At 38.8% G+C, this 12,374-nt stretch overlaps 1 non-coding gene across 1 annotated transcript; it reads left to right on the forward strand.

Annotated features, from left to right (window-relative positions):
* The first annotated feature begins 6,765 nt into the window (after positions 1–6,765).
* On the forward strand, positions 6,766–6,872 carry LOC127116031 (small nucleolar RNA R71). Its single transcript, XR_007801021.1, has one exon. It is a non-coding gene; the product is annotated as a small nucleolar RNA R71 (small nucleolar RNA).
* The last annotated feature ends 5,502 nt before the right edge of the window (positions 6,873–12,374 follow it).

The following is a 12,374-nucleotide window of genomic DNA, read 5'->3' on the forward strand; positions in this document are numbered from 1 at the left end:
GGATCATGAGGTGAAAACCACCTTGGAGAAAATGGGTTTGGAGAGGTTGAAGAAGGTGAAAATGGTGAAATTAGGGATTCTGTCCCGTTAAAGGTTCAGACATCATGGCGCCCGCCATGAGGCTTATGGCGCACGCCATGGCTTCAGAATTGGTTGGGCCAAATTTGGTCATTGCTTCTTGGGCCACAACTCTTTGTCTTCATTTTTGCAAGAAGGGGGTGCACATAGGTTTCTATGGTATGCTGTTTTTAATTAAGCTTGACAAAACAAAATAAAATAAAACAAAATAAAATAGTAAAATGAGATTAAATAAAATAAAATAAAATGGACATAAAAACATAATAATAACAATGCATGTATATATATATATATATATATATATATATATATATATATATATATGTGTGTGTGTGTGTGTGTGTGTATGTGTGTGTGTGTGTGTGTGTGTGTGTGTGTGTGTGTGTGTGTGTGTGTGTGTGTGAAGAGTTAGTAATAAGTCACGCTTGAGAATCCCATGAAAGAAAAAAAAGCAAGCATAAAGTCAAAAGGAACAATAAAAATAAGCATAAATAATAAATAACGGGAAATAGGAAAATCAAACGGCATCTCTCGGTTGGTGATAGCATCAATGCTCAGGGTATAGTGGAGTCTCCTCGACTTCGTATCCTCGGTTTCAGTGGCATGTATGGTGACTGATACTTCGACCTGCAAAGCAACATCAGCGAGCTCCTGGCGAAGCTGGCCTATCTCCATACGAAGCCTAACCAGTTCAGACTGCATGCTTGGACTCTGAAGATTTGGATTATTGGTGAGCACTTTTATTCTAGTAGGTGCGACTCTCTGTCGTCGAGTGTCTCGCCCTAGCCTTCTATGGCATAGGCCCAGTTGGCCTGATCAATAACACAAGTTACCTGAGGGTCCGGTAAAGTAAAGTAGTGATAGTCTCACCCTCGATCAAGAGCCTGTATTGATCTGGTTGGAAGGAAGATCTCCTCATGAGGCCACGGTCCAGACAGAAGTCAATATCCATTAAGGTGTAGCTGCAGTAAGACGTCAGGTGAAATAGTCTTCTATCAAGTCCCAGGGCGGAGGTTATATGAGTCACCGTGCTTCCAACGTGTATAGGGCTCACAGAGGAGTGAGCATTAATATAGAGACTCTCGATCTGAAAAGCTCTGCAATCTACTGGGTGTGACTGAGTGGTACAGTACATGAAGAAGATCTCTTCAGCACTTACATGCGTATCAGGGTCACTCTTCCCCAGGAAGGTGTGGGCAATAATCATCTGAAAGTATCTGAAAGCAGGGTTGTGAATCTTGTTGGAGATTTGGGTGGAAAGGTCAGGGATACCTCCACACATAATGTCACTCCAAAACTTCTCAACGTCTCGGCTCAGGAAATAGCTCATGGGGAGCTCAGATGAGGCATCATAAGCAGTCTGAAATCCAAGTAAGTCACCGAAGCGCTTGTGGTTGAAGGTGTATTATGTCCCAAACAACCTGAAATTAATGTAGCCACCATCACTAGCGTGACCAACATAGGGCTCGTAGGTCAGCGAGCTCAAGAACTCCAAAGTGAGGTTCCTGTAAGTCACGTGCATCGCATCAGTATACCCATCCCATTGCAACTGATTACACAAATGCCTGACACTAGGCTCAATGCCTAATGCTTCCATGCAGCTCGAATCAGGATATCTGGTGGGTAGCATTGGACGCTGGGAAAGCATGGCGTAACACTGCTCCTGAACTGGGTCACGAAAGATCACTGGCATAGTGTCGCAATTTTCCATCCTGAAAAGTTAGGTTAACAATAGAGGACACCTGAAATCGCAAATATTGTAAATGTTAGTCTAAACATAGATATATACATACATATAAAACAAATGAAAATGTAAATTGAAATAGTAAAACTAAAGCAAAGAAAAAGAAATCATGGGTTGCCTCCCATGCAGCGCTTGTTTAACGTCGTTAGCTTGACGATTCGAACTTTATATATCAGAGGTAGGAACTGGAGGGTCGATTAGAGTATGGCCAGGGCATTCTGTGGGGATGTCACCTCCTTGATATTGCTTCAGTCTTTGTCCATTTACCACAAACGGATTACAGGAATTGTTCCGGATTTCAACTGCTCTAGATTTTAGGATTTTAGAGACCTTAAAGGGGCCTGTCCATCTCGAACGCAGCTTATCTAGAAAAAGTCGTAATCTCGAATTGAAAAGGAGAACAGAGTCACCTACATTAAAGTCCTTTTCACAATCCTTTTGTCATGCCATGCTTTGGTTCTTTCTTTGTATATAATAGCATTCTCGTAAGCGTTCTGGCGGAGTTCCTCCACTTTGTGGATATTGAGGATTCGCTTCTTGCCAGATGCTAGGTAATCCAAATTTAGGGTCTTGATGGCCCAATATGCCTTGTGCTTGAGTTCAAAAGGTAAGTGGCGTGACTTCCCGTAGATCAACTGGTATGGTGTAGTTCTAATAGGGGTTTTGTAAGCAGTTCTGTAAGCCCACAGTGCTTCTGATAGCTTTTCAGATCAATCTTTTCTGGATATTGAAACAGTTTTCTCCAAGATCTGCTTAATCTCTCTGTTAGATACTTCCACTTGACCATTAGTCTAGGGATGATATGGTGTTGCTACTCTGTGTTTTACTCCATATTTCCTTAAGAGTTTATCAAACATCCTAGATATAAAATGTGATCCACCATCACTTATGACAAGTCGTGGTACTCCAAATCTGGGAAAAATGTTATTTTTAAACATTTTGATGACTACTCTTGTGTCGTTGGTGGGTGCGGCAATAGCTTCTATCCATTTGGACACATAGTCAACGGCTATCAAAATGTACTTGTTTCCCATCAAAGATGGAAAAGGTCCCATGAAATCAATACCCCAGACGTCAAATAATTCCACTTCTTGGATGTTCTTCAAAGGCATTTCGTCGCGTCTTGAGATGTTTCCAACGCGCTGGCACCGGTCACATTGGACAATATAAGTATGGACATCACGCCATAGTGTTGGCCAATAAAGACCAGCTTGAAGGATCTTAGTGTATGTCTTGGATGTGCTTCAATGTCCACCATAGGGCGAATAGTGACAATGCTCTATGATATTTCTGACTTCTTCTTCCGGGACGCAACATCGAAATTTGTTATCTGTTTCTCTTTTGAAAAGGAGTGGTGTGTCCCAATAGAAATGTCTTATATCTTTAAATAACTTCTTCTTCTGTTGGTAGTTGAGGTTAGGTGGTATGATATCAGCGGCTAGATAATTCACAAAATCAGCGTACCATGGTACTTTGCTAATTTTTGAAACTGTCCCAAAGTTGTCTTTATCAGGTTCAAGGGGAACAGTATCTAACTTAGCTATCAATCTGTCATAGGTGAAATCATCATTTATAGGTAAATGGTATGTCTTCAAATGCTCTAGTCTGGAAAGATGATCAGCAACTACGTTTTCTGTTCCTTTTTCATCTCTAATATCTAAGTCGAATTCTTATAGCAAAAGGATCCATCTGAGTAATCTAGGTTTCGCATCCTTTTTTCTTAGAAGGTAACGGATAGTTGCATGGTCTGTATAGAATATAATCTTATATCCTACAAGATAAGACCTAAATTTATCGATTGTGAAAACTACAACTAGGAGTTCCTTCTCTGTTGTTGTATAATTTAATTGGGTGGCATCTAGGGTTCTACTAGCGTAATATATTACATGTAATTTCTTATCTTTTCTTTTCCCTAAAACAGCTCCTATAGCGAAATCGCTAGCATCACGCATTATTTCAAAGGGTTTAGTCCAATCCGGAGTTTGTAGAATGGGTGCTGAGATTAGTGCTTGTTTTAACTGATTAAAGGCTTCGATACATTTTTCATCGAAAATGAATTCAATGTATTTCATAAGAAGGCCGGTCAAGGGTTTTGTTATTTTAGAGAAATATTTGATGAAGCGTCGGTAGAAACTGGCGTGTCCAAGAAAACTACGAACTTCTCTAACTGTCTTAGGAGGGTTAAGGTTTTCTATAACTTCTATCTTTGCTTTGTCGACCTCAATGCCTCTTTCAGATATTATATGTCCTAACATTATGCCTTCTTTAACCATAAAGTGGCACTTCTCCTAGTTTAACACAAGGTTAACTTCTACGCATCTCTCTAGGATTTTCTAAAGGTTAATGAGGCAATTCTCAAAGTCGAACCCACACACCAAGAAATCGTCTATGAATACTTCCATAATTTCGTCGAGATAATCTGTGAAGATTGACATCATACAACTTTGGAAAGTAGTTGGCGCATTACAGAGTCCAAATGGCATTTGTCTGTAAGCAAACGTTCCGTAAGGACAGGTAAAGGTTGTTTTCTCTTTATCCTCGGGGTGTATGGGTATTTGGAAAAATCCAGAATATCCATCCAAATAACAAAAGTAAGAGTGTCTGGCAAGACGCTAAAGCATTTTATCTATGAATGGAAGGGGGAAATGGTCTTTCCTAGTTGCCTTATTTAGCTTCCTATAATCTATGCACATATGCCATCCACCTTCTATATGTTTAGCTACATGCTCGCCCTTCTCGTTTTGCACGAATGTGATGCCTCCCTTTTTGGGTACCACATGTACAGGACTTACCCATTTGCTATCAGAGATTTCATAGATTATGCCAGCCTCTAGTAGTTTAAGGACTTCCTTCTTTACCACCTCGCTCATAACAGGGTTGATTCTTCTCTGATGTTCTCTGGAAGGTTTTGAATCTTCCTCTAGCGAGATCCTGTGCATACATACGGATGGGCTTATACCTTTTAAATCATAGATGTTGTACCCTAAGGCGGAGGGGTATCTTCTTAAAACATTCAAGAGTCGGTTTGTCTCGTCTTGGTTTAAGGTGGCACTAACTATTACTGGGTGGTTCATTTCTTTATCCAAAAATTCATATCTTAGGTTCTTGGGCAATTCCTTATGTTCTTGAGCTGGTTTTTGAGAATTTGGTGAAAGGTCTGGAGTAAGATCCAAACATTCGTTAGTGTGAGTTTTTGTTTCCTCTAGCTCGTCATCCTTTTCATTCGGGTTTGAAAATGGTTCGATCTTAGGTTCTTCTTGATCAAATTCCCTTATGCATTCATCTATGATATCGATCGCGTAACATGTGTCTCCTAGAATTGGTGCCATCAGGAATTTTGAAAGAATAAACTCGATCTTTTCATCCCCTACTTCGAAAGTTAATTTTCCTCTTTTAACATCTATTATAGCTCCGGTTGTTGATAAAAATGGTCTACCTAAAAGGATAGGGATATCGTTGTCTTCCTTGATATCCATGACCATAAAGTCTGTTGGGATATAAAGTTGATCGATCCTAACTGGATGTCTTCTAAAATTCCTACAGGGTACTTAACAGACCTATCGGCTAATTGGAGGGACATCTTAGTTGGTTGTAATCCCCCTAAGTTTAACCTTTTACATACAGCTAAGGGCATTAAACTCACACTAGCGCCTAAGTCTAGGAAAGCTTTGTCGATCACATGACTCTCTAGAATGCAAGGTATAGAAAAACTACCAGGGTCTTTCTCCTTCTTAGAGAGTTTATTCTCGGAAATAAAATTGCATTCCAAGGGTTTGGGATCATCAAGCCTACGCTTGTTGGTTAAGATGTCTTTGAGAAATTTGGCGTAAGACAGAATTTGGGTGATGGCTTCGGTGAAAGGAATCTCTACATGAAGCTTCTCTATTAATTTTATAAATGTTTGGTATTGGTTATTGATTTTGGTTTGTTTAAGTCTTTGTGGATATGGGATTGGTGGTTTGCATGGGGGTGGTGGTTTGTAAGTTTTATCCTTGGCTTCTCCTTCTTGGTCGGTTTGTTTCTCGGGTTCCACCGGTTCCTTTTCTTGGTTGGTAGGTAAATTTTCTTTAGAAGTTTTTGACTCGCTCATCGCTGGGTTATGAGGCCCTTCGTAAGCGGTCCCACTTCATAACGAGATAGCATTAGCTTGCCCTCGAGGGTTTGGTTGAGGTTGTCCAGGGAATTGTCCTCCAGGTGTAGTTTGTGGGGCTTGGTTTTGTGCTACTTGTGAGATCTGGGTTTCAAGCATCTTCTTGTGAGTGATTATCTTATCAACCTTGGTTCCTAATTGCGTTATCAGTTTGTTTACGTGAATGTTCTGGTTTAGGAATTCTTTATTTTGCTAAGTCTGGCCTGATATAAAGCTCTCCATGATCTTCTCAAGGTTAGACTTCTGAGGCACAACATGCATAGGTTGATTTGGTTTTTGGGCTTGATAACCTTGTGGTCTTTGAGGTGCATAATTTTGGATAAGGTTCTGGTTTTTATAGGAAAAATTCGGATGATTCTTCCATCCAGGGTTGTAGGTGTTTGAAAATGGGTTACCTTGGGCGTAATTCACTTGGTCGGTGTTCAAGTCGTTCAAAAGGTTACACTCCGCCGATTCGTGTCCTTTAGATCCACAGAGTTTGCACTCTGTGTGGACTACCGCTGCGGTGTTAGTGTTTGTAGACATATGTTCGATCTTAAGGACTAAAGCGTCCATTTTCGCCTGCATCATGTCCATAGAGCTTATCTCATGTATTCCACCTTGGGTCTCCTTTTTCTCTATTGATGCTCGTTCAGTTCCCCATTAGTAATGGTTTTGGGCCATATCCTGAATTAGGTCACAAGCTTCAGGGTAAGGTTTGTTCATCAGCGCGCCACCAGCAGCAGCGTCAATGCTCATCTTTGTGTTATAATGGAGTCCATTGTAGAAGGTATAAACGATCAGCCATTGTTCTAGGCCATGGTGTGGACAGACTCTTAATAGCTCTTTATATCTCTCCCAAGCTTCAAAGAGCGATTCTCCTTGGTTTTGATTAAATCTAGTTATTTGGTTTCGAGGAACAGCAGTCTTACTGGGGGGAAAATATCTAGCATGGAATACTCTCCTAAGGTCTTCCCAGGTAGTTATTGAATTAGCTAGAAGTGAATCCAACCATGAACGTGCTCTATCCCTAAGGGAGAAAGGAAATAATCTTAAACGGATCGCATCAGGTGAAGCACCGTTGGATTTAAAAGTGTCGGTCAGTTGGATAAAAACTTTTAAATTTTGATTTGGGTTCTCAATAGCGAGACCCGCGAATTGGTTCTGTTGCACTAATTGCAACAAAGATAGTTTTAATTCGAAATTGTTAGTAGGAATAAGGGGGTTTACGATACTAGAACTAGGTTCCTCATCAGAGGGTTGGGCAAATTCCTTAAGAAGTCTTCGCTCGCGATTCTCGGCCATAGCTTTCTTAATTTGGATAAGTAAGAGGCGTGTGTAGCGGTGTATTCGTCACTTTATGATTTATTGACTAAATCAAAAGCAAAGCATACAAAGATAGAGTCGCCGCCGCACTTCTATTTATCCAAAGGAATGGCTAGAAAGCGAACAAAAGCCTAAGAAGTTTTACACGAAGAAAACTAATAAAAGGTCAGAGATCTGGGTAAGGGGGTAATTATGTTGTGGGAAGGTGTTAGGCACCCACAACATCCTAGGTACTCCTAGGGAACCTCTTTTCACAAATGTTGTATTATTATTTGTTTATGAAATATTTTTGTGCAAACATTGATTGAAGGGATGAGAAAAGAATATACAACTTTTATTATTTTTGTGTTTGGATGGATGAAACCCATTGCCTACGTACCTTTTCATGAAAGATAAGGATCAAAACGCCGTAGTTCGGCTAAAAGATTTCCAAAAGTGAGTGGATTGATTTTAAACAAAAGCCTTAAGGTCTTTCGTTATCAAAGGGAGAAAACTCAACCTAAATCAACAACAAGTCCACCATGTGAGAATACCTTCGACATACTAGAGGGGTTAACCCTGTTTTCAGTATGGAAGTCTTACAGTTCGATCACTAAGGACAAAAGGTGAGATTCACATCAACCACTAAGATAACTCAGATCTATGGCTAATGCATGAAAATTTGATTAAGAAGTGGACTAGGGCCACAAAAACAATTGAATGAGTGAAATTAACCAATTAGAAGTATTCACAAAGATGGTCAAAGTTGACATTAGATTCAATTCAGAAGAAGTATTGTGAAAATGAAGTTTGAAAATCAGAGGCTTAAGGCCTAGGTTTCTGGTTTTGAAAACAAGTGAAAATGTTTGCACAAAAGTTTTCTGGTTTTGGGTTACAAATGCAAGTGGAGGTTGCAAAGAGACGAAAGGTGGGGATGAGGAGTAAAACTTCATTAGGAGTTCCTCTCTTGAGATCATATGTAGATGATCCAAGCAAGTACCATCCTTTGGAATAGGCAACAAAGCAATAAGCAAGTAAAACATGGTATCAGAGATAGCCAAAATAAATGGAAACCAGATGCCAATCAATGGACTTATACCAGACTCACAAAACAAAAATGGATACCAGATGTCAATCTATGGACTTACACTAGTCTCACAAAGCAAAGAAACATGGATACCAGATGCCAATCTATGGACTTACACTAGTCTCACGAAACAAAGAAAACATGGATACCAGATTCCAATCTATGGACTTATACTAGTCTCACAAAACAAAGAAAACAAATGCAATAAGCAAGAGGAAACAAGTTGCCAATAAATGGTCTTACACTCGACTCCAAGGAAAAGGAATGCCACTTAATGGTCTTAGTTCCAACTCCTACCAGATCACAGGAAACAACTGGCAATAGCTGAACTTACAATTGACTCCTCAATGGACAAAGCAACATGTCACAAAGTATGAACAATGGTCATGAAATGATATACAAATAATGCTCAAAGATGAAAACAATACACAGAGGCACACACAAATAATTATGCACAGATGGACAAATGAGCAAACAAACAGTCAATTATCACACACTATACACAACCAAGGGGCTCAAGCAAGGTTGGGCTTTAGTCAAGGGGTCATATCGACCTTGACAAACAAGCCAAATACTGGAATGGGTAGTCAGGCTCTTAACCTCTAACATTGAGAGTTAGGGTGAGCAGATGAAATGGAGATGAGGGTTATGCCTCATAGCTCTTAACCCGGGCCTGGGTGAGCTTGAATCAATAGAAGATGTGGGAGTCCAGAATTGGGAACTCTATTCCATAATGACATGAGTCTATGTACAAGATTTTGGGTTTTTATTCAAAGTGCATCAACACATGGTGTGAGCAAGATGAATGACACAACTGCATAGTAGGGGATGGATTACACATCCCTTGTATCTGCCAATTGCCTCTTAAGAGGACTTAACCTGCTTGGCACAAAATTAAACAAACAAAGACATGGCCTCTTAAGGAGGGCTTCAGACAGGTGCCTGCCAATAACAGCAGGTCTTCCAGACTACATGAAGATCAAGGAAAATACCTAAGTGGTATGCCAACCACAAGCAAAGCAAAGCAACGCAAGTAATGAGTTAAGGCGGCTAAAGTACCTGTAAGAAAAGCTAAAACAGTCAATATTTATGTTCAGACAAACTAAACAACCAACAACAGTCAGACAACCAATTATCAGACAACAATGGTGCAAGGCATAAGGTGCAAGCAAACTAAATTAATTCACCATCCCCAAGACCTGCAAAACAGCAAGGTTAATCAACCAAAATAATTTGTATCTCAAGTGATGAGATCATATCAACCAATGTGGCTAATTGCTTTGAAACCTGAAATGCACAACCCAAAATGTGAGTCCAAACCCCTAAGGCAAAGCCTAGGGTCAAAAGTGAGGAAAAAATTCAAAACAGAACCTAAAACTCAACATGAATCATCTTTAATCAATCATGAACATGTCCTAAAAAGGACCACATCAAAATCATCAAGCAAGGGCATGTAATAAGCAAGAGAAGTCAAAGGCAAATTCAAGGCATACTTTTGGACATTGAGAAACAAAATTCCGAATCAAAACAGAAATGACTCAAATAATTCTGGAAATCTTCATGAACATACATCACATCCGATACAATCATCATACCAAAAATCATAAACAGATGAGCTCATTTGATATGGAAATAAAATTGCACAAGTTGAACAACCAATTGTGTGACACATATTGTCACACCATGCAAACATGTATATAAAACAGGGATGGAAATGGGAAAAATACCAAACCAAGCCTAAAGTGTCAATCAACATGTTAAGAGTCATCATGCAAAATTTCATGGCATTTGGATCAATATCAAGCATTTCACAATGGAAAGAACAAGGCAATGTCACATATGTACACATGTTCATATGATCTAACACAATTCAAAATCCAGCCAAGCACAATTCCAAAAATTAACATCATAAAATTCTAGATAAACATAGGATCATGCTACAAAAAATTTGGAATTATTTGGAGCATTTTTCAATTTATTATGCATTTTTGAAGTTGGCAAAATAAAATTAAAATGAAAATGAACATAGCATATGGAAATTGGAGGGAAAGGCATAAATGATGATTAATTTGAAAATGTGATGCACGCTGGGATCAAAACTGGTACAAATTCAAATAAAGCGCGCTGAAGAAAATAATATCCAAAAACGTCACAGCATGGAATCGAAGTGAGGATCATGGATCAAACGCGTTCTGGCGCATGTTCTTCATCAAGAACCCTAGCGCCATGTGCCAGAAACAGACGGGCGCAAAAACGGACGCTACATCGTCTTCCTCGCGAAGACGATGATGAACAGTAGCAAGCTCAAAATATTTTTCCAGAATCATGAAATGAATGCATCAATCGAATCCTTATGCAACGTAGGTTACAAATCAAGCATTAATCCAGTCCAAATCATCACCAATTATGCAAATCGATCAAAATAAGTTTAGAATTCAAAACTTCAATCAAGCATATCTCTCTCAATAATGCACTATTTTCAATTCTAAAAGTATCAGTAAACTCAGCATGGAAAGATCTAAATGAACATGTGCATGGATTTGAGAATTATGAAGCTCGAAAAATTAACCTCTTGAAGAGCAGCTTCTTGAAATGCACGATTCAAGACCTTGAATGATTTAAATCAACTCCAAAATACTTGTGATGAAGTTTGGTGAAGGAATTGAAGCTTGAAACCGTGTAGATCTAGCTTAACAATCCATTTCCATTCTTGAGTTCTTGAGCTTGCTATGCACAATTTCCACACGAATTCAACAATCTAAAGCTTGATCTGCACTATATCAATACCAGAGAACAAGAATATGGAATAAAATTGCAAGGTTATGTGAAGAAATTTCAAGTTTTGGTTGAGAGAAAAATTTTGATGTGAGATGAAAACTAGATCTAAAAATGGTGAAATGATGAAGTTCCCCTGAAATTCTGTTAGGGTTTTGTATTTATATGCTCTCCTAATCACATTGCTAATCCATACTTTATTTGGTTAATTGAAATTAGGCAAAATAAGGTGTTTTGGCAAAAATTGAAAATTGGTGGTGCATGGAGTAATGCATACGTGAACAGTAACATGATCATGATAAATTTCACTTAAAATCATTTTTCCAACACAATGGTAATGGCAAATAGTTCCCATGATGCACCAATTTTAAATTTTCAAGTTTCCCTCCAAAATGGGCATGGAATAGCAAATGATCATATGATGGAAATTCATGCAATGTGATGAATGTTTTGAAAATTTCATGTCATGAGAAGAATTTTAGAAAAAGAGGCACCAAATTTGGAGTTATGAGTCAAAAGTTATGGCCATTTCAAATCCCATGCACACTTGGCAATGATTTGATCATATCTCCTCAACCACACATCAGATGTTCATGATCTTGGACATTTTGGAAACGGGAGAGAAAGATCTACAACTTTCATGTTCAACAAAATTTCATTTGAAGCTTCTTTGATGTTGGAAAGTTAAGTTGAAGTTGGTCTAAAACCCTTCCATTTTTGGAAACTTGTAATTATGGGTCACTTTCTATTTTTGGAAACTTTTGACTTGACCTCAAATTCTTCAATGTGAGTGTTTTAAATTTCAAATGAGACTTGTTTGAACATGAATGAAGTATTTCTAATCACTTCCCACCTCCAAATTTACAGTTGACTTTGCAGTTGATTTTCTGGGTCTTCAGATGACCTAAAAATGTCCTGATGAAATTGAGCTTCAAACACCTGGGGAATTTTCTCCAAAATGGACCTCTAGCTCATATAAGCTCAAAATAATGATCACATGATCCATATCTTAATAGAAACCTCATCTCTTGATCAAAGGATTCACTTGACTGTGCCTTGACCTGTTGACTGCTTAAGCTGCAAGTAACAAATGTTAATGACATATTTTTGTACATTCTTGGTTAGTGATTAAAAGAAAAGCAATGATACACAAATGCAGGAAATGCTTGGTGATCAAGAACCACTCTCAAAAGATCCCACCCACAGGGAAGGAAGCAAGGTGTCCAATGATCCTTGAGGCTATGCAATGATATGAT

The sequence above is a fragment of the Lathyrus oleraceus genome, chromosome 1, assembly GCF_024323335.1.
Source record: "Lathyrus oleraceus cultivar Zhongwan6 chromosome 1, CAAS_Psat_ZW6_1.0, whole genome shotgun sequence".
Lineage (NCBI taxonomy): Eukaryota > Viridiplantae > Streptophyta > Magnoliopsida > Fabales > Fabaceae > Lathyrus > Lathyrus oleraceus.